The sequence below is a fragment of the Muntiacus reevesi genome, chromosome 4, assembly GCF_963930625.1.
Source record: "Muntiacus reevesi chromosome 4, mMunRee1.1, whole genome shotgun sequence".
Lineage (NCBI taxonomy): Eukaryota > Metazoa > Chordata > Mammalia > Artiodactyla > Cervidae > Muntiacus > Muntiacus reevesi.
Window position 1 is genome coordinate 181,206 of NC_089252.1, and position 21,720 is coordinate 202,925.

Below are 21,720 nucleotides of genomic sequence, written 5' to 3' on the forward strand. Positions count from 1 at the left end.
GAGCCTGGGTTCTGGGGTCCGCAACACCCTAGTCCGCGCCTGGGAGCCTGGGAGCCTGGGGTCCGCAACACCCTAGCCCGCGCCTGGGAGCCTGGGAGCCTGGGGTCCGCAGCACCCTAGCAGCGCCTGGGAGCCTGGGAGCCTGGGAGCCTGGGGCCCTCAGCTCCCGAGCCCGCGCTTGGGAGCCTGGGGTCCGCAGCACACGAGCCCGCGCCTGGGAGCCTGGGAGCCTGGGAGTCTGGGGTCCGCAGCACCATAGACCGCGCCTGGGATCCTGGGAGCCTGGGAGGCTGGGGGCCTGGGGTCCGCAGCACCCTAGCCCGCGCCTGGGAGCCTGGGAGCCTGGGGTCCGCAGCACCCTAGCAGCGCCTGGGAGAATGGGAGCCTGGGAGCCTGGGAGCCTGGGGGCCTGGGGTCCGCAGCACCATAGACCGCGCCTGGGAGCCTGGGAGCCTGGGAGGCTGGGGGCCTGGGGTCCGCAGCACCCTAGCAGCGCCTGGGAGCCTGGGAGCCTGGGAGCCTGGGAGCCTGGGAGCCTGGGAGCCTGGGGTCCGCAGCACCATAGACCGCGCCTGGGAGCCTGGGAGCCTGGGAGGCTGGGGGCCTGGGGTCCGCAGCACCCTAGCCCGCGCCTGGGAGCCTGGGAGCCTGGGGTCCGCAGCACCCTAACAGCGCCTGGGAGCCTGGGAGTCTGGGGGCCTGGGGCTATCAGCTCCCGAGCCCGCGCTTGGGAGCCTGGGGTCCGCTGCACACGAGCCCGCGCCTGGGAGCCTGGGAGCCTGGGAGGCTGGGGGCCTGGGGTCCGCAGCACCCTAGCCCGCGCCTGGGAGCCTGGCAGCCTGGGATCCTGGGGCCGCAGCTCCGGAACACGCGCCTGGTTGCCTTTGAACCTGGGGGAGGCAGCTCCCGAGCCTGCACTCGAAGCCAGAGAGATGCAGCTCACAAGCCAGCGCCTGGGAGCCTCGGGTCCGCAGCACTCAAGCCCGCGCCTAGGAGCCTGGGAGCCTGGGTTCTGGGGTCCGCAGCACCCTAGCCCGCGCCTGGGAGCCTGGGAGCCTGGGGTCCGCAGCACCCTAGCAGCGCCTGGGAGCCTGGGAGCCTGGGAGCTTGGGAGCCTGGGGCCCTCAGCTCCCGAGCCCGCGCTTGGGAGCCTGGGGTCCGCAGTACACGAGCCCGCGCCTGGGAGCCTGGGAGCCTGGGAGTCTGGGGTCCGCAGCACCCGAGTCCGCACCTGGGATCCTGGGGTCCGCAGCACACGAGCCCGCGCCTGGGATCCTGGGAGCCTAGGAGCCTGGGAGGCTGGGGGCCTGGGGTCCGCAGCACCCGAGCCCGCGCCTGGGAGCCTGGGTGCCTGGGGCCCTCAGCTTCCGAGCCCGCGCCTGGGAGCCTGGGAGCCTGGGAGCCTGGGGGCCTGGGGTCCGCAGCACCCTATCCCGCGCCTGGGAGCCTGGGAGCCTGGGAGTCTGGGGTCCGCAGCACAATAGACCGCGCCTGGGAGCCTGGGAGCCTGGGAGGCTGGGGGCCTGGGGTCCGCAACACCCTAGCCCGCGCCTGGGAGCCTGGGAGCCTGGGGTCCGCAGCACCATAGCAGCGCCTGGGAGCCTGGGAGCCTGGGAGCCTGGGAGTCTGGGGTCCGCAGCACCATAGACCGCGCCTGGGAGCCTCGGAGCCTGGGAGGCTGGGGGCCTGGGGTCCGCAGCACCCTAGCCCGCGCCTGGAAGCCTGGGAGCCTGGGGTCCGCAGCACCCTAGCAGCGCCTGGGAGCCTGGGAGCCTGGGAGCTTGGGAGCCTGGGGTCCGCAGGACCTGAACCCGCGCCTGGGAGCCTGGGAACCTGGGAGCCTGAGGCCCTCAGCTCCCGAGCCCGCGCTTGGGAGCCTGGGGTCCGCAGCACACGAGCCCGCACCTGGGAGCCTGGGAGCCTGGGGACCTGGGGTCCGCAGCACCCTATCCCGCGCCTGGGAGCCTGGGAGCCTGGGAGTCTGGGGTCCGCAGCACCATAGACCGCGCCTGGGAGCCTGGGAGCTTGGGAGGCTTGGGGCCTGGGGTCCGCAGCACCCTAGCCCGCGCCTGGGAGCCTGGGAGCCTGGGGTCCGCAGCACCCTAGCAGCGCCTGGGAGCTTGGGAGCCTGGGAGCCTGGGATGCTGGGGGCCTGGGGCCCTCAGCTCACCAGCCCGCGCTTGGGAGCCTGGGGTCCGCAACACACGAGCCCCCGCCTGGGATCCTGGGAGCCTGGGAGTCTGGGGTACGCAGCACCATAGACCGCGCCTGGGAGCCTGGGAGCCTGGGAGGCTGGGGGCCTGGGGCCCTCATCTCCCGAGCCCGCGCTTGGGAGCCTGGGGTCCGCAGCACACGAGCCCGCACCTGGGAGCCTGGGAGCCTGGGGACCTAGGGTCCGCAGCACCCTATCCCGCGCCTGGGAGCCTGGGAGGCTGGGGGCCTGGGCCCCTCAGCTCCCGAGCCCGCGCTTGGGAGCCTGGGGTCCGCAGCACACGAGCCCGTGCCTGGGAGCCTTGGAGCCTGGGAGTCTGGGGTCCGCAGCACCATAGACCGCGCCTGGGAGCCTGGGAGCCTGGGAGGCTTGGGGCCTGGGGTCCGCAGCACCCTAGCCCGCGCCTGAGAGCCTGGGAGCCTGGGGTCCGCAGCACCCTAGCAGCGCCTGGGAGCTTGGGAGCCTGGGAGCCTGGGAGGCTGGTGGCCTGTGGTCCGCAGCACCCTAGCCCGCGCCTGGGAGCCTGGGAGCCTGGGGTCCTCAGCACCCTAGCAGCGCCTGGGAGCCTGGAAGCCTGGGAGCTTGGGAGCCTGCGGTCCGCAGGACCTGAGCCCGCGCATGGGAGCCTGGGAGTTTGGGAGCCTGGGAGCCTGGGGCCCTCAGCTCCCGAGCCCGCGCTTGGGAGCCTGGGGTCCGCAGCACACGAGCCCGCGCCTGGGAGCCTGGGAGCCTGGGAGCCTGGGAGGCTGCGGGCCTGGGATCCGCAGCACCTTAGCCAGCGCCTGCGAGCCTGGGAGCCTGGGGCCCTCAGCTCCCGAGCACGCGCCTTGGAGCCTGGGAGCCTGGGAGCCTGGGGTCCGCAGCACCCGAGCCCGCGCCTGGGAGCCTGGGAGCCTGGGAGCCTGGAAGTCTGGGGTCCGCAGCACCATAGACCGCGCCTGGGAGCCTGGGAGCCTGGGAGGCTGGGGGCCTGGGGTCCGCAGCACCCTAGCCCGCGCCTGGGAGCCTGGGAGCCTGGGGTCCACAGCACCCTAGCAGCGCCTGGGAGCCTGGGAGCCTGGGAGCTTGGGAGCCTGGGGTCCGCAGGACCTGAGCCCGCGCATGGGAGCCTGGGAGCCTTGGAGCCTGGGGCCCTCAGCTCCCGAGCGCGCGCTTGGGAGCCTGGGGTCCGCAGCACACGAGCCCGAGCCTGGGAGCCTGGGAGCCTGGGGACCTGGGGTCCGCAGCACCCTATCCCGCGCCTGGGAGCCTGGGAGCCTGGGAAGCTGCGGGCCTGGGGCCCTCAGCTCCCGAGCCCGCGCTTGGGAGCCTGGGGTCCGCAGCACACGAGCCCGCGCCTGGGAGCCTGGGAGCCTGGGAGTCTGGGGTCCGCAGCACCATAGACCGCGCCTGGGATCCTGGGAGCCTGGGAGGCTGGGGGCCTGGGGTCCGCAGCACCCTAGCCCGCGCCTGGGAGCCTGGGAGCCTGGGGTCCGCAGCACCCTAGCAGCGCCTGGGAGAATGGGAGCCTGGGAGCCTGGGAGGCTGGGGGCCTGGGGCCCTCAGCGCCCGAGCCCGCGCTTGGGAGCCTGGGGTCCGCAGCACACGAGCCCGCGCCTGGGAGCCTGGGAGCCTGGGAGGCTGGGGGCCTGGGGTCCGCAGCACCCTAGCAGCGCCTGGGAGCCTGGGAGCCTGGGAGCCTGGGGTCCGCAGCACCATAGACCGCGCCTGGGAGCCTCGGAGCCTGGGAGGCTGGGGGCCTGGGGTCCGCAGCACCCTAGCCCGCGCCTGGGAGCCTGGGAGCCTGGGGTCCGCAGCACCCTAACAGCGCCTGGGAGCCTGGGAGCCTGGGAGTCTGGGGGCCTGGGGCCATCAGCTCCCGAGCCCGCGCTTGGGAGCCTGGGGTCCGCTGCACACGAGCCCGCGCCTGTGAGCCTGGGAGCCTGGGAGCCTGGGTTCTGGGGTCCGCAGCACCCTAGCCCGCGCCTGGGAGCCTGGGAGCCTGGGGTCCGCAGCACCCTAGCAGCGCCTGGGAGCCTGGGAGCCTGGGAGCTTGGGAGCCTGGGGTCCGCAGGACCTGAGCCCGCGCCTGGGAGCCTGGGAGCCTGGGAGCCTGGGGCCCTCAGCTCCCGAGCCCGCGCTTGGGATCCTGGGGTCCGCAGTACACGAGCCCGCGCCTGGGAGCCTGGGAGCCTGGGAGTCTGGGGTCCGCAGCACCCGAGACCGCGCCTGGGAGCCTGGGGTCCGCAGCACACGAGCCCGCGCCTGGGAGCCTGGGAGCCTAGGAGCCTGGGAGGCTGGGGGCCTGGGGTCCGCAGCACCCGAGCCCGCGCCTGGGAGCCTGGGAGCCTGTGGCCCTCAGCTCCCGAGCCCGCGCCTGGGAGCCTGGGAGCCTGGGAGCCTGGGAGCCTGGGGGCCTGGGGTCCGCAGCACCCTAGCCCGCGCCTGGGAGCCTGGGAGCCTGGGAGTCTGGGGTCCGCAGCACAATAGACCGCGCCTGGGAGCCTGGGAGCCTGGGAGGCTGGGGGCCTGGGGTCCGCAGCACCCTAGCCCGCGCCTGGGAGCCTGGGAGCCTGGGGTCCGCAGCACCCTAGCAGCGCCTGGGAGCCTGGGAGCATGGGAGCTTGGGAGCCTGGGGTCCGCAGGACCTGAGCCCGCGCCTAGGAGCCTGGGAGCCTGTGAGCTTGGGGCTCTCAGCTCCCGAGCCCGCGCTTGGGAGCCTGGGGTCCGCAGCACACGAGCACGCGCCTGGGAGCCTGGGAGCCGGGGAGCCTGGGAGCCTGGGGTCCGCAGCACCCTAGCAGCGCCTGGGAGCCTGGGAGCCTGGGAGCCTGGGAGTCTGGGGTCCGCAGCACCATAGACCGCGCCTGGGAGCCTCGGAGCCTGGGAGGCTGGGGGCCTGGGGTCCGCAGCACCCTAGCCCGCGCCTGGAAGCCTGGGAGCCTGGGGTCCGCAGCACCCTAGCAGCGCCTGGGAGCCTGGGAGCCTGGGAGCTTGGGAGCCTGGGGTCCGCAGGACCTGAACCCGCGCCTGGGAGCCTGGGAGCCTGGGAGCCTGAGGCCCTCAGCTCCCGAGCCCGCGCTTGGGAGCCTGGGGTCCGCAGCACACGAGCCCGCACCTGGGAGCCTGGGAGCCTGGGGACTTGGGGTCCGCAGCACCCTATCCCGCGCCTGGGAGCCTGGGAGCCTGGGAGGCTGGGGGCCTGGGGCCCTCAGCTCCCGAGCCCGCGCTTGGGAGCCTGGGGTCCGCAGCACACGAGCCCGCGCCTGGGAGCCTGGGAGCCTGGGAGTCTGGGGTACGCAGCACCATAGACCGCGCCTGGGAGCCTGGGAGCCTGGGAGGCTGGGGGCCTGGGGCCCTCATCTCCCGAGCCAGCGCTTGGGAGCCTGGGGTCCGCAGCACACGAGCCCGCACCTGGGAGCCTGGGAGCCTGGGGACCTGGGGTCCGCAGCACCCTATCCCGCGCCTGGGAGCCTGGGAGCCTGGGAGGCTGGGGGCCTGGGCCCCTCAGCTCCCGAGCCCGCGCATGGGAGCCTGGGGTCCGCAGCACACGAGCCCGCGCCTGGGAGCCTTGGAGCCTGGGAGTCTGGGGTCCGCAGCACCATAGACCGCGCCTGGGAGCTTGGGAGCCTGGGAGGCTTGGGGCCTGGGGTCCGCAGCACCCTAGCCCGCGCCTGAGAGCCTGGGAGCCAGGGTTCCGCAGCACCCTAGCAGCGCCTGGGAGCTTGGGAGCCTGGGAGCCTGGGAGGCTGGGGGCCTGGGGCCCTCGGCTCCTGAGCCCGCACTTGGGAGCCTGGGGTCCGCAGCACACGAGCCCGAGCCTGGGAGCCTGGGAGCCTGGGAGCCTGGGAGGCTGGGGGCCTGGGGTCCGTAGCACCCTAGCCCGCGCCTGGGAGCCTGGGAGCCTGGGGCCCTCAGCCCCCGAGCCCGCGCCTGGGAGCCTGGGGTCCGCAGCACCCAAGCACGCGCCTGGGAGCCTAGGAGCCTGGGAGCCTGGGAGTCTGGAGTCCGCAGCACCATAGACCGCGCCTGGGAGCCTGGGAGCCTGGGAGGCTGGGGGCCTGGGGTCCGCAGCACCCTAGCTCGCCCCTGGGAGCCTGGGAGCCTGGGGTCCGCAGCACCCTCGCAGCGCCTGTGAGCCTGGGAGCCTGGGAGCCTGGGAGTCTGGGGTCCGCAGCACCATAGACCGCGCCTGGGAGCCTGGGAGGCTGGGGGCCTGGGGTCCGCCTCACCCTAGCCAGCGCCTGGGAGCCTGGGGTCCGCAGCACCCTAGCAGCGCCTGGGAGCCTGGGAGCCTGGGAGCTTGTGAGCCTGGGGTCCGCAGGACCTGAGCCCGCGCCTGGGAGCCTGGGAGCCTGGGAGCATGGGGCCCTCAGCTCCCGAGCCCGCGCCTGGGAGCCTGGGAGCCTGGGAGCCTGGGGTCCGCAGCACACGAGCCCGCGCCTGGGAGCCTGGGAGCCTGGGAGTCTGGGGTCCGCAGCACCCGAGCCCGCGCCTGGGAGCCTGGGGTCCGCAGCACACGAGCCCGCGCCTGGGAGCCTGGGAGCCTAGGAGCCTGGGAGGCTGGGGGCCTGGGGTCCGCAGCACCCGAGCCCGCGCCTGGGAGCCTGGGAGCCTGGGAGCCTGGGGCCCTCAGCTCCCGAGCCCGCGCCTGGGAGCCTGGGAGCCTGGGAGCCTGGGGGCCTGGGGTCCGCAGCACCCTATCACGCGCCTGGGAGCCTGGGAGCCTGGGAGCCTGGGAGTCTGGGGTCCGGAGCACAATAGACCGCGCCTGGGAGCCTGGGAGCCTGGTGTCCGCAGCACCCTAGCAGCGCCTGGGAGCCTGGGAGCTTGGGAGCCTGGGGTCCGCAGGACCGGAGCCCGTGCCTAGGAGCCTGGGAGCCTGGGAGCCTGGGGCCCTCAGCTCCCGAGCCCGCGCTTGGGAGCCTGGGGTCCGCAGCACACGAGCCCGCGCCTGGGAGCCTGGGAGCCTGGGAGGCTGGGGGCCTGGGGTCCGCAGCACCCTAGCCCGCGCCTGGGAGCCTGGGAGCCTGGGGCCCTCAGCTCCCGAGCCCGCGCCTGGGAGCCTGGGAGCCTGGGGTCCGCAGCACCCGAGCCCGCGCCTGGGAGCCTGGGAGCCTGGGAGTCTGGGGTCCGCAGCACCATAGACCGCTCCTGGGAGCCTGGGAGCCTGGGAGGCTGGGGGCATGGGGTCTGCAGCACCCTAGCCCGCGCCTGGGAGCCTGGGAGCCTGGGGTACGCAGCACCCTAGCAGCGCCTGGGAGCCTAGGAGCCTGGGAGCCTGGGAGTCTGGGCTCCGCAGCACAATAGACCGCGCCTGGGAGCCTGGGAGCATGGGAGGCTGGGGGCCTTGGGTCCGCAGCACCCTAGCTCGCGCCTGGGAGCCTGGGAGCCTGGGGTCCGCAGCACCCTAGCAGCGCCTGGGAACCTGAGAGCCTGTGAGCTTGGGAGCCTGGGGTCCGCAGGACCTGAGCCCGCGCCTGGGAGCCTGGGAGCCTGGGTGCTTGGGAGCCTGGGCCTCTCAGCTCCCGAGCCCGCGCTTGGGAGCCTGGGGTCCGCAGCACATGAGCCCGCGCCTGGGAGCCTGGGAGCCTGGGAAGCTGCGGGCCGGGGGCCCTCAGCTCCCGAGCCCGCGCTTGGGAGCCTGGGGTCCGCAGCACACGAGCCCGCGCCTGGGAGCCTGGGAGCCTGGGAGTCTGGGGTCCGCAGCACCATCGACCGCGCCTGGGATCCTGGGAGCCTGGGAGGCTGGGGGCCTGGGGTCCGCAGCACCCTAGCCCGCGCCTGGTTGCCTTTGAACCTGGGGGAGGCAGCTCCCGGGCCTGCACTCGAAGCCAGGGAGATGCAGCTCACGAGCCAGCGCCTGGGAGCCTGGGGTGCGCAGCACACGAGCCCGCGCCTGGGAGCCTGTGAAGCCCAGCCCCCGATCCCGCGCCTGGTAGCCTGTGAGCCTTGGGATCCCAGCTCACGTGCACGCGCCTGGGAGCCTGGGGTGCGCAGCACACGAGCAAGCGCCTGGGACCTGTGAGCCTGCGGGCACAATCTCCCGAGAACGCACCTGTTAGCCTATGAGCCTTGGGGTCCCAGCTCACGAGCACGCGCTTGGGAGCCTGGGGCACGCATCTCCCGAGCAAACGCACGGGAGGCCGGATACTGGTTTTGAGCAGCTTTCGATCTTCGCCTGGGAGCCTGGGAGCCTGGTAGCCTGGGATCCTCAGCACACGAGCCCGCGCCTGGGAGCCGGGGAGCCTGGGAGCATGGGGTCGGCAGCACCCTAGCAGCGCCTGGGAGCCTGGGAGCCTGGGTTCTGGGGTCCGCAGCACCCTAGACCACGCCTGGGAGCCTGGGAGTTTGGGAGGCTGGGGGCCTGGGGTCCGCAGCACCCTAGCCCGCGCCTGGGAGCCTGGGAGCCTGGGGTACGCACCACCCTAGCCCGCGCCTGGGAGCCTGGGAGCCTGGGAGCCTGGCGTCCGCACCACTCTACCCCGCGCCTAGGAGCCTGGGAGCCTGGGAGCCTGGTGCCCTCAGCTGCCGAGCCCGCGCCTGGGAGCCTGGGAGCCTGGGAGCCTGGGGGCCTGGGGTCCGCAGTACCGTATCCCGCGCCTGGGAGCCTGGGAGGATGGGGGCCTGGGGCCCTCAGATCCCGAGCCCGCGCCTGGGAGCCTGGGAGCCTGGGAGCCTGGGAGCCTGGGGTCCGCAGCACACGAGCACGCGCCTGGGAGCCTGTGAGCCTGCAGGCACAATCTCCCGAGAACGCACCTGTTAGCCTCTGAGCCTTGGGGTCCCAGCTCACGAGCACGCGCTTGGGAGCCTGGGGCACGCATCTCCCGAGCAAACGCACGGGAGGCCGGATACTGGTTTTGAGCAGCTTTCGATCTTCGCCTGGGAGCCTGGGAGCCTGGGATCCTCAGCACACGAGCCCGCGCCTGGGAGCCTGGGAGCCTGGGTTCTGGGGTCCGCAGCACCCTAGACCACGCATGGGAGCCTGGGAGTTTGGGAGGCTGGGGGCCTGGGGTCCGCAGCACCCTAGCCCGCGCCTGGGAGCCTGGGAGCCTGGGGTACGCAGCACCCTAGCCCGCGCCTGGGAGCCTGGGAGCCTGGGAGCCTGGGGTCCGCAGCACCTGAGCCGGCGCCTGGGAGCCTGGGAGCCTGGGAGCCTGGGGTCCGCACCACCCTACCCCGCGCCTAGGAGCCTGGGAGCCTGGGAGCCTGGGGCCGTCAGCTCCCGAGCCCGCGCCTGGGAGCATGGGTGCCTGGGAGCCTGGGGGCCTGGGGTCCGCAGCACCGTATCCCGCGCCTGGGAGCCTGGGAGGATGGGGGCCTGGGGCCCTCAGATCCCGAGCCCGCGCCTGGGAGCCTGGGAGCCTGGGAGCCTGGGGGCCTGGGGTCCGCAGCACCCTATCCTGCGCCTGGGAGCCTGGGAGCCTGGGAGCCTGGGAGCCTGGGAGCCTGGGGTCCGCAGCACAATAGACCGCGCCTGGGAGCCTGGGAGCCTGAGAGGCTGGTGGCCTGGGGTCCGCAGCACCCTAGCCCGCGCCTGGGAGCCTGGGAGCCTGGGGTCCGCAGCACCCTAGCAGCGCCTGGGAGCCTGGAAGCCTGGGAGCTTGGGAGCCTGGGGCACTCAGCTCCCGAGCCCGCGCTTGGGAGCCTGGGGTCCGCAGCACACGATCCCGCTCCTGGGAGCCCGGGAGCCTGGGGCCCTCAGCTCCCGAGCCCGCGCTTGGGAGCCTGGGGTCCGCAGCACACGATCCCGCTCCTGGGAGCCTGGGAGCCTGGGGCCCTCAGCTCCCGAGCCCGCGCTTGGGAGCCTGGGGTCCGCAGCACACGATCCCGCTCCTGCGAGCCTGGGAGCCTGGGGCCCTCAGCTCCCGAGCCCGCGCCTTGGAGCCTGGGAGCCTGGGAGCCTGGGAGCCTGGGGTCCGCAGTACCCGAGCCCGCGCCTGGGAGCCTGGGAGCCTGGGAGCCTGGGAGTCTGGGGTCCGCAGCACCATAGACCGCGCTTGGGAGCCTGGGAGCCTGGGAGGTTGGGGGCCTGGGGTCCGCAGCACCCTAGCCCGCGCCTGGGAGCCTGGGAGCCTGGGGTCCGCAGCACCCTAGCAGCGCCTGAGAGCCTGGGAGCCTGGGAGCTTGGGAGCCTGGGAGCCTGGGAGCCTGGGGTCCGCAGCACCTGAGCCGGCGCCTGGGAGCCTGGGAGCCTGGGAGCCTGGGAGCCTGGGGTCCGCAGCACCTGAGCCGGCGCCTGGGAGCCTGGGAGCCTGGGAGCTTGAGATCCGCACCACCCTACCCGCGCCTACGAGCCTGGGAGGCTGGGAGCCTGGGGTCTGGGGTCCGCAGCACCCTAGACCACGCCTGTGAGCCTGGGAGCCTGGGAGCCTGGGAGCCTGGGGCCTTCAGCTCCCGAGCACGCGCCTGGGAGCCTGGGAGACTGGGAGCCTGGGGGCCTGGGGTCCGCAGCACCCTATCCCGCGCCTGGGAGCCTGGGAGCCTGGGAGCCTGGGAGTCTGGGGTCCGCAGCACAATAGACCGCGCCTGGGAGCCTGGGAGCCTGGGAGGCTGGTGGCCTGTGGTCCGCAGCACCCTAGCCCGCGCCTGGGAGCCTGGGAGCCTGGGGTCCGCAGCACCCTAGCAGCGCCTGGGAGCCTGGAAGCCTGGGAGCTTGGGAGCCTGCGGTTCGCAGGACCTGAGCCCGCGCCTGGGAGCCTGGGAGCCTGGGAGCCTGGGAGCCTGGGGCCCTCAGCTCCCGAGCCCGCGCTTGGGAGCCTGGGGTCCGCAGCACACGAGCCCGCGCCTGGGAGCCTGGGAGCCTGGGAGCCTGGGAGGCTGCGGGCCTGGGATCCGCAGCACCTTAGCCAGCGCCTGCGAGCCTGGGAGCCTGGGGCCCTCAGCTCCCGAGCCCGCGCCTTGGAGCCTGGGAGCCTGGGAGCCTGGGAGCCCGGGGTCCGCAGCACCCGAGCCCGCGCCTGGGAGCCTGGGAACCTGGGAGCCTGGAAGTCTGGGGTCCGCAGCACCATAGGCCGCGCCTGGGAGCCTGGGAGCCTGGGAGGATGGGGGCCTGGGGTCCGCAGCACCCTAGCCCGCGCCTGGGAGCCTGGGAGCCTGGGGTCCACAGCACCCTAGCAGCGCCTGGGAGCCTGGGAGCCTGGGAGCTTGGGAGCCTGGTGTCCGCAGGACCTGAGCCCGCGCATGGGAGCCTGGGAGCCTTGGAGCCTTGGAGCCTGGGGCCCTCAGCTCCCGAGCGCGCGCTTGGGAGCCTGGGGTCCGCAGCACACGAGCCCGAGCCTAGGAGCCTGGTAGCCTGGGGACCTGGGGTCCGCAGCACCCTATCCCGCGCCTGGGAGCCTGGGAGCCTGGGAAGCTGCGGGCCTGGGGCCCTCAGCTCCGGAGCCCGCGCTTGGGAGCCTGGGGTCCGCAGCACACGAGCCCGCGCCTGGGAGCCTGGGAGCCTGGGAGTCTGGGGTCCGCAGCACCATAGACCGCGCCTGGGATCCTGGGAGCCTGGGAGGCTGGGGGCCTGGGGTCCGCAGCACCCTAGCCCGCGCCTGGGAGCCTGGGAGCCTGGGGTCCGCAGCACCCTAGCAGCGCCTGGGAGAATGGGAGCCTGGGAGCCTGGGAGGCTGGGGGCCTGGGGTCCGCAGCACCATAGACCGCGCCTGGGAGCCTGGGAGCCTGGGAGGCTGGGGGCCTGGGGTCCGCAGCACCCTAGCAGCGCCTGGGAGCCTGGGAGCCTGGGAGCCTGGGAGCCTGGGAGCCTGGGGTCCGCAGCACCATAGACCGCGCCTGGGAGCCTGGGAGCCTGGGAGGCTGGGGGCCTGGGGTCCGCAGCACCCTAGCCCGCGCCTGGGAGCCTGGGCGCCTGGGGTCCGCAGCACCCTAACAGCGCCTGGGAGGCTGGGAGCCTGGGAGTCTGGGGGCCTGGGGCCATCAGCTCCCGAGCCCGCGCTTGGGAGCCTGGGGTCCGCTGCACACGAGCCCGCGCCTGGGAGCCTGGGAGCCTGGGAGGCTGGGGGCCTGGGGTCCGCAGCACCCTAGCCCGCGCCTGGGAGCCTGGCAGCCTGGGATCCTGGGCCCGCAGCTCCGGAACACGCGCCTGGTTGCCTTTGAACCTGGGGGAGGCAGCTCCCGAGCCTGCACTCGAAGCCAGAGAGATGCAGCTCACAAGCCAGCGCCTGGGAGCCTCGGGTCCGCAGCACTCAAGCCCGCGCCTAGGAGCCTGGGAGCCTGGGAGCCTGGGTTCTGGGGTCCGCAGCACCCTAGCCCGCGCCTGGGAGCCTGGGAGCCTGGGGTCCGCAGCACCCTAGCAGCGCCTGGGAGCCTGGGAGCCTGGGAGCTTGGGAGCCTGGGGCCCTCAGCTCCCGAGCCCGCGCTTGGGAGCCTGGGGTCCGCAGTACACGAGCCCGCGCCTGGGAGCCTGGGAGCCAGGGAGTCTGGGGTCCGCAGCACACGAGTCCGCACCTGGGAGCCTGGGGTCCGCAGCACACGAGCCCGCGCCTGGGAGCCTGGGAGCCTAGGAGCCTGGGAGGCTGGGGGCCTGGGGTCCGCAGCACCCGAGCCCGCGCCTGGGAGCCTAGGAGCCTGGGGCCCTCAGCTCCCGAGCCCGCGCCTGGGAGCCTGGGAGCCTGGGAGCCTGGGGGCCTGGGGTCCGCGGCACCCTATCCCGCGCCGGGGAGCCTGGGAGCCTGGGAGTCTGGGGTCCGCAGCACAATAGACCGCGCCTGGGAGCCTGGGAGCCTGGGAGGCTGGGGGCCTGGGGTCCGCAGCACCCTAGCCCGCGCCTGGGAGCCTGGGAGCCTGGGGTCCGCAGCACCATAGCAGCGCCTGGGAGCCTGGGAGCCTGGGAGCTTGGGAGTCTGGGGTCCGCAGCACCATAGACCGCGCCTGGGAGCCTCGGAGCCTGGGAGGCTGGGGGCCTGGGGTCCGCAGCACCCTAGCCCGCGCCTGGAAGCCTGGGAGCCTGGGGTCCGCAGCACCCTAGCAGCGCCTGGGAGCCTGGGAGCCTGGGAGCTTGGGAGCCTGGGGTCCGCAGGACCTGAACCCGCGCCTGGGAGCCTGGGAACCTGGGAGCCTGAGGCCCTCAGCTCCCGAGCCCGCGCTTGGGAGCCTGGGGTCCGCAGCACACGAGCCCGCACCTGGGAGCCTGGGAGCCTGGGGACCTGGGGTCCGCAGCACCCTATCCCGCGCCTGGGAGCCTGGGAGCCTGGGAGGCTGGGGGCCTGGGGCCCTCAGCTCCCGAGCCCGCGCTTGGGAGCCTGGGGTCCGCAGCACACGAGCCCGCGCCTGGGAGCCTGGGAGCCTGGGGGTCTGGGGTCCGCAGCACCATAGACCGCGCCTGGGAGCCTGGGAGTCTGGGAGGCTTGGGGCCTGGGGTCCGCAGCACCCTAGCCCGCGCCTGGGAGCCTGGGAGCCTGGGGTCCGCAGCACCCTAGCAGCGCCTGGGAGCTTGGGAGCCTGGGAGCCTGGGAGGCTGGGGGCCTGGGGCCCTCAGCTCTCGAGCCCGCGCTTGGGAGCCTGGGGTCCGCAGCACACGAGCCCCCGCCTGGGATCCTGGGAGCCTGGGAGTCTGGGGTACGCAGCACCATAGACCGCGCCTGGGAACCTGGGAGCCTGGGAGGCTGGGGGCCTGGGGCCCTCATCTCCCGAGCCCGCGCTTGGGAGCCTGGGGTCCGCAGCACACGAGCCCGCACCTGGGAGCCTGGGAGCCTGGGGACCTGGGGTCCGCAGCACCCTATCCCGCGCCTGGGAGCCTGGGAGGCTGGGGGCCTGGGCCCCTCAGCTCACGAGCCCGTGCTTGGGAGCCTGGGGTCCGCAGCACACGAGCCCGTGCCTGGGAGCCTTGGAGCCTGGGAGTCTGGGGTCCGCAGCACCATAGACCGCGCCTGGGAGCCTGGGAGCATGGGAGGCTTGGGGCCTGGGGTCCGCAGCACCCTAGCCCGCGCCTGAGAGCCTGGGAGCCAGGGGTCCGCAGCACCCTAGCAGCGCCTGGGAGCTTGGGAGCCTGGGAGCCTGGGAGGCTGCTGGCCTGTGGTCCGCAGCACCCTAGCCCGCGCCTGGGAGCCTGGGAGCCTGGGGTCCGCAGCACCCTAGCAGCGCCTGGGAGCCTGGAAGCCTGGGAGCTTGGGAGCCTGCGGTCCGCAGGACCTGAGCCCGCGCCTGGGAGCCTGGAAGTTTGGGAGCCTGGGAGCCTGGGGCCCTCAGCTCCCGAGCCCGCGCTTGGGAGCCTGGGGTCCGCAGCACACGAGCCCGCGCCTGGGAGCCTGGGAGCCTGGGAGCCTGGGAGGATGCGGGCCTGGGATCCGCAGCACCTTAGCCAGCGCCTGCGAGCCTGGGAGCCTGGGGCCCTCAGCTCCCGAGCCCGCGCCTTGGAGCCTGGGAGCCTGGGAGCCTGGGGTCCGCAGCTCCCGAGCACGCGCCTGGGAGCCTGGGAGCCTGGGAGCCTGGAAGTCTGGGGTCCGCAGCACCATAGACCGCGCCTGGGAGCCTGGGAGCCTGGGAGGCTGGGGGCCTGGGGTCCGCAGCACCCTAGCCCGCGCCTGGGAGCCTGGGAGCCTGGGGTCCACAGCACCCTAGCAGCGCCTGGGAGCCTGGGAGCCTGGGAGCTTGGGAGCCTGGGGTCCGCAGGACCTGAGCCCGCGCATGGGAGCCTGGGAGCCTTGGAGCCTGGGGCCCTCAGCTCCCGAGCGCGCGCTTGGGAGCCTGGGGTCCGCAGCACACGAGCCCGAGCCTGGGAGCCTGGGAGCCTGGGGACCTGGGGTCCGCAGCACCCTATCCCGCGCCTGGGAGCCTGGGAGCCTGGGAAGCTGCGGGACTGGGGCCCTCAGCTCCCGAGCCCGCGCTTGGGAGCCTGGGGTCCGCAGCACACGAGCCCGCGCCTGGGAGCCTGGGAGCCTGGGAGTCTGGGGTCCGCAGCACCATAGACCGCGCCTGGGATCCTGGGAGCCTGAGAGGCTGGGGGCCTGGGGTCCGCAGCACCCTAGCCCGCGCCTGGGAGCCTGGGAGCCTGGGGTCCGCAGCACCCTAGCAGCGCCTGGGAGAATGGGAGCCTGGGAGCCTGGGAGGCTGGGGGCCTGGGGCCCTCAGCGCCCGAGCCCGCGCTTGGGAGCCTGGGGTCCGCAGCACACGAGCCCGCGCCTGGGAGCCTGGGAGCCTGGGAGGCTGGGGGCCTGGGGTCCGCAGCACCCTAGCAGCGCCTGGGAGCCTGGGAGCCTGGGAGCCTGGGAGCCTGGGAGCCTGGGGTCCGCAGCACCATAGACCGCGCCTGGGAGCCTCGGAGCCTGGGAGGCTGGGGGCCTGGGGTCCGCAGCACCCTAGCCCGCGCCTGGGAGCCTGGGAGCCTGGGGTCCGCAGCACCCTAACAGCGCCTGGGAGCCTGGGAGCCTGGGAGTCTGGGGGCCTGGGGCCATCAGCTCCCGAGCCCGCGCTTGGGAGCCTGGGGTCCGCTGCACACGAGCCCGCGCCTGGGAGCCTGGGAGCCTGGGAGGCTGGGGGCCTGGGGTCCGCAGCACCCTAGCCCGAGCCTGGGAGCCTGGCAGCCTGGGATCCTGGGGCCGCAGCTCCGGAACCCGCGCCTGGTTGCCTTTGAACCTGGGGGAGGCAGCTCCCGGGCCTGCACTCGAAGCCAGAGAGATGCAGCTCACAAGCCAGCGCCTGGGAGCCTCGGGTCCGCAGCACTCAAGCCCGCGCCTAGGAGCCTGGGAGCCTGGGAGCCTGGGTTCTGGGGTCCGCAGCACCCTAGCCCGCGCCTGGGAGCCTGGGAGCCTGGGGTCCGCAGCACCCTAGCAGCGCCTGGGAGCCTGGGAGCCTGGGAGCTTGGGAGCCTGGGGTCCGCAGGACCTGAGCCCGCGCCTGGGAGCCTGGGAGCCTGGGAGCCTGGGGCCCTCAGCTCCCGAGCCCGCGCTTGGGATCCTGGGGTCCGCAGTACACGAGCCCGCGCCTGGGAGCCTGGGAGCCTGGGAGTCTGGGGTCCGCAGCACCCGAGACCGCGCCTGGGAGCCTGGGGTCCGCAGCACACGAGCCCGCGCCTGGGAGCCTGGGAGCCTAGGAGCCTGGGAGGCTGGGGGCCTGGGGTCCGCAGCACCCGAGCCCGCGCCTGGGAGCCTGGGAGCCTGGGGCCCTCAGCTCCCGAGCCCGCGCCTGGGAGCCTGGGAGCCTGGGAGCCTGGGGGCCTGGGGTCCGCAGCACCCTATCCCGCGCCTGGGAGCCTGGGAGCCTGGGAGTCTGGGGTCCGCAGCACAATAGACCGCGCCTGGGAGCCTGGGAGCCTGGGAGGCTGGGGGCCTGGGGTCCGCAGCACCCTAGCCCGCGCCTGGGAGCCTGGGAGCCTGGGGTCCGCAGCACCCTAGCAGCGCCTGGGAGCCTGGGAGCATGGGAGCTTGGGAGCCTGGGGTCCGCAGGACCTGAGCCCGCGCCTAGGAGCCTGGGAGCCTGTGAGCCTGGGGCTCTCAGCTCCCGAGCCCGCGCTTGGGAGCCTGGGGTCCGCAGCACACGAGCCCGCGCCTGGGAGCCTGGGAGCCGGGGAGCCTGGGAGCCTGGGAGCCTGGGAGTCTGGGGTCCGCAGCACCATAGACCGCGCCTGGGAGCCTCGGAGCCTGGGAGGCTGGGGGCCTGGGGTCCGCAGCACCCTAGCCCGCGCCTGGAAGCCTGGGAGCCTGGGAGCTTGGGAGCTTGGGAGCCTGGGGTACGCAGGACCTGAACCCGCGCCTGGGAGCCTGGGAGCCTGGGAGCCTGAGGCCCTCAGCTCCCGAGCCCGCGCTTGGGAGCCTGGGGTCCGCAGCACACGAGCCCGCACCTGGGAGCCTGGGAGCCTGGGGACTTGGGGTCCGCAGCACCCTATCCCGCGCCTGGGAGCCTGGGAGCCTGGGAGGCTGGGGGCCTGGGGCCCTCAGCTCCCGAGCCCGCGCTTGGGAGCCTGGGGTCCGCAGCACACGAGCCCGCGCCGGGGAGCCTGGGAGCCTGGGAGTCTGGGGTTCGCAACACCATAGACCGCGCCTGGGAGCCTGGGAGCCTGGGAGGCTTGGGGCCTGGGGTCCGCAGCACCCTAGCCCGCGCCTGGGAGCCTGGGAGCCTGGGGTCCAAAGCACCCTAGCAGCGCCTGAGAGCTTGGGAGCCTGGGAGCCTGGGAGGCTGGGGGCCTGGGGCCCTCGGCTCCTGAGCCCGCACTTGGGAGCCTGGGGTCCGCAGCACACGAGCCCGAGCCTGGGAGCCTGGGAGCCTGGGAGCCTGGGAGGCTGGGGGCCTGGGGTCCGCAGCACCCTAGCCCGCGCCTGGGAGCCTGGGAGCCTGGGGCCCTCAGCCCCCGAGCCCGCGCCTGGGAGCCTGGGAGCCTGGGGTCCGCAGCACCCAAGCACGCGCCTGGGAGCCTAGGAGCCTGGGAGCCTGGGAGTCTGGGGTCCGCAGCACCATAGACCGCGCCTGGGAGCCTGGGAGCCTGGGAGGCTGGGGGCCTGGGGTCCGCAGCACCCTAGCTCGCCCCTGGGAGCCTGGGAGCCTGGGGTCCGCAGCACCCTCGCAGCGCCTGTGAGCCTGGGAGCCTGGGAGCCTGGGAGTGGGGTCCGCAGCACCATAGACCGCGCCTGGGAGCCTGGGAGGCTGGGGGCCTGGGGTCCGCCTCACCCTAGCCAGCGCCTGGGAGCCTGGGGTCCGCAGCACCCTAGCAGCGCCTGGGAGCCTGGGAGCCTGGGAGCTTGTGAGCCTGGGGTCCGCAGGACCTGAGCCCGCGCCTGGGAGCCTGGGAGCCTGGGAGCCTGGGGCCCTCAGCTCCCGAGCCCGCGCCTGGGAGCCTGGGAGCCTGGGAGCCTGGGGTCCGCAGCACCCGAGCCCGCGCCTGGGAGCCTGGGGTCCGCAGCACACGAGCCCGCGCCTGGGAGCCTGGGAGCCTAGGAGCCTGGGAGGCTGGGGGCCTGGGGTCCGCAGCACCCGAGCCCGCGCCTGGGAGCCTGGGAGCCTGGGAGCCTGGGTTCTGGGGTCCGCAGCACCCTAGCCCGCGCCTGGGAGCCTGGGAGCCTGGGGTCCGCAGCACCCTAGCAGCGCCTGGGAGCCTGGGAGCCTGGGAGCTTGGGAGCCTGGGGTCCGCAGGACCTGAGCCCGCGCCTGGGAGCCTGGGAGCCTGGGAGCCTGGGGCCCTCAGCTCCCGAGCCGGCGCTTGGGATCCTGGGGTCCGCAGTACACGAGCCGCGCCTGGGAGCCTGGGAGCCTGGGAGTCTGGGGTCCGCAGCACCCGAGACCGCGCCTGGGAGCCTGGGGTCCGCAGCACACGAGCCCGCGCCTGGGAGCCTGGGAGCCTAGGAGCCTGGGAGGCTGGGGGCCTGGGGTCCGCAGCACCCGAGCCCGCGCCTGGGAGCCTGGGAGCCTGGGGCCCTCAGCTCCCGAGCCCGCGCCTGGGAGCCTGGGAGCCTGGGAGCCTGGGGGCCTGGGGTCCGCAGCACCCTATCCCGCGCCTGGGAGCCTGGGAGCCTGGGAGTCTGGGGTCCGCAGCACAATAGACCGCGCCTGGGAGCCTGGGAGCCTGGGAGGCTGGGGGCCTGGGGTCCGCAGCACCCTAGCCCGCGCCTGGGAGCCTGGGAGCCTGGGGTCCGCAGCACCCTAGCAGCGCCTGGGAGCCTGGGAGCATGGGAGCTTGGGAGCCTGGGGTCCGCAGGACCTGAGACCGCGCCTAGGAGCCTGGGAGCCTGTGAGCCTGGGGCTCTCAGCTCCCGAGCCCGCGCTTGGGAGCCTGGGGTCCGCAGCACACGAGCCCGCGCCTGGGAGCCTGGGAGCCGGGGAGCCTGGGAGCCTGGGAGCCTGGGAGTCTGGGGTTCGCAGCACCATAGACCGCGCCTGGGAGCCTCGGAGCCTGGGAGGCTGGGGGCCTGGGGTCCGCAGCACCCTAGCCCGCGCCTGGAAGCCTGGGAGCCTGGGGTCCGCAGCACCCTAGCAGCGCCTGGGAGCCTGGGAGCCTGGGAGCTTGGGAGCCTGGGGTCCGCAGGACCTGAACCCGCGCCTGGGAGCCTGGGAGCCTGGGAGCCTGAGGCCCTCAGCTCCCGAGCCCGCGCTTGGGAGCCTGGGGTCCGCAGCACACGAGCCCGCACCTGGGAGCCTGGGAGCCTGGGGACTTGGGGTCCGCAGCACCCTATCCCGCGCCTGGGAGCCTGGGAGCCTGGGAGGCTGGGGGCCTGGGGCCCTCAGCTCCCGAGCCCGCGCTTGGGAGCCTGGGGTCCGCAGCACACGAGCCCGCGCCGGGGAGCCTGGGAGCCTGGGAGTCTGGGGTTCGCAACACCATAGACCGCGCCTGGGAGCCTGGGAGCCTGGGAGGCTTGGGGCCTGGGGTCCGCAGCACCCTAGCCCGCGCCTGGGAGCCTGGGAGCCTGGGGTCCGCAGCACCCTAGCAGCGCCTGGGAGCTTGGGAGCCTGGGAGCCTGGGAGGCTGGGGGCCTGGGGCCCTCGGCTCCTGAGCCCGCACTTGGGAGCCTGGGGTCCGCAGCACACGAGCCCGAGCCTGGGAGCCTGGGAGCCTGGGAGCCTGGGAGGCTGGGGGCCTGGGGTCCGCAGCACCCTAGCCCGCGCCTGGGAGCCTGGGAGCCTGGGGCCCTCAGCCCCCGAGCCCGCGCCTGGGAGCCTGGGAGCCTGGGGTCCGCAGCACCCAAGCACGCGCCTGGGAGCCTAGGAGCCTGGGAGCCTGGGAGTCTGGGGTCCGCAGCACCATAGACCGCGCCTGGGAGCCTGGGAGCCTGGGAGGCTGGGGGCCTGGGGTCCGCAGCACCCTAGCTCGCCCCTGGGAGCCTGGGAGCCTGGGGTCCGCAGCACCCTCGCAGCGCCTGTGAGCCTGGGAGCCTGGGAGCCTGGGAGTGGGGTCCGCAGCACCATAGACCGCGCCTGGGAGCCTGGGAGGCTGGGGGCCTGGGGTCCGCCTCACCCTAGCCAGCGCCTGGGAGCCTGGGGTCCGCAGCACCCTAGCAGCGCCTGGGAGCCTGGGAGCCTGGGAGCTTGTGAGCCTGGGGTCCGCAGGACCTGAGCCCGCGCCTGGGAGCCTGGGAGCCTGGGAGCCTGGGGCCCTCAGCTCCCGAGCCCGCGCCTGGGAGCCTGGGAGCCTGGGAGCCTGGGGTCCGCAGCACACGAGCCCGCGCCTGGGAGCCTGGGAGCCTGGGAGTCTGGGGTCCGCAGCACCCGAGCCCGCGCCTGGGAGCCTGGGGTCCGCAGCACACGAGCCCGCGCCTGGGAGCCTGGGAGCCTAGGAGCCTGGGAGGCTGGGGGCCTGGGGTCCGCAGCACCCGAGCCCGCGCCTGGGAGCCTGGGAGCCTGGGAGCCTGGGGCCCTCAGCTCCCGAGCCCGCGCCTGGGAGCCTGGGAGCATGGGAGCCTGGGGGCCTGGGGTCCGCAGCACCCTATCACGCGCCTGGGAGCCTGGGAGCCTGGGAGTCTGGGGTCCGCAGCACAATAGACCGCGCCTGGGAGCCTGGGAGCCTGGGGTCCGCAGCACCCTAGCAGCGCCTGGGAGCCTGGGAGCCTGGGAGCTTGGGAGCCTGGGGTCCGCAGGACCGGAGCCCACGCCTAGGAGCCTGGGAGCCTGGGAGCCTGGGGCCCTCAGCTCCCGAGCCCGCGCTTGGGAGCCTGGGGTCCGCAGCACACGAGCCCGCGCCTGGGAGCCTGGGAGCCTGGGAGCCTGGGAGGCTGGGGGCCTGGGGTCCGCAGCACCCTAGCCCGCGCCTGGGAGCCTGGGAGCCTGGGGTCCGCAGCACCCTAGCAGCGCCTGGGAGCCTGGGAGCCTGGGAGCCTGGGGTCCGCAGGACCGGAGCCCGCGCCTAGGAGCCTGGGAGCCTGGGAGCCTGGGGCCCTCAGGTCCCGAGCCCGCGCTTTGGAGCCTGGGGTCCGCAGCACACGAGCCCGCGCCTGGGAGCCTGGGAGCCTGGGAGCCTGGGAGGCTGGGGGCTTGGGGTCCGCAGCAACCTAGCCCGCGCCTGGGAGCCTGGGAGCCTGGGGCCCTCAGCTCACGAGCCCGCGCCTGGGAGCCTGGGAGCCTGGGAACCTGGGGTCCGCAGCACCCGAGCCCGCGCCTGGGAGCCTGGGAGCCTGGGAGTCTGGGGTCCGCAGCACCATAGACCGCGCCTGGGAGCCTGGGAGCCTGGGAGGCTGGGGGCATGGGGTCCGCAGCACCCTAGCCCGCGCCTGGGAGCCTGGGAGCCTGGGGTACGCAGCACCCTAGCAGCGCCTGGGAGCCTGGGAGCCTGGGAGCCTGGGAGTCTGGGGTCCGCAGCACAATAGACCGCGCCTGGGAGCCTGGGAGCCTGGGAGGCTGGGGGCCTTGGGTCCGCAGCACCCTAGCTCGCGCCTGGGAGCCTGGGAGCCTGGGGTCCGCAGCACCCTAGCAGCGCCTGGGAACCTGGGAGCCTGTGAGCTTGGGAGCCTGGGGTCCGCAGGACCTGAGCCCGCGCCTGGGAGCCTGGGAGCCTGGGTGCTTGGGAGCCTGGGGCCCTCAGCTACCGAGCCCGCGCTTGGGAGCCTGGGGTCCGCAGCACATGAGCCCGCGCCTGGGAGCCTGGGAGCCTGGGGACCTGGGGTCCG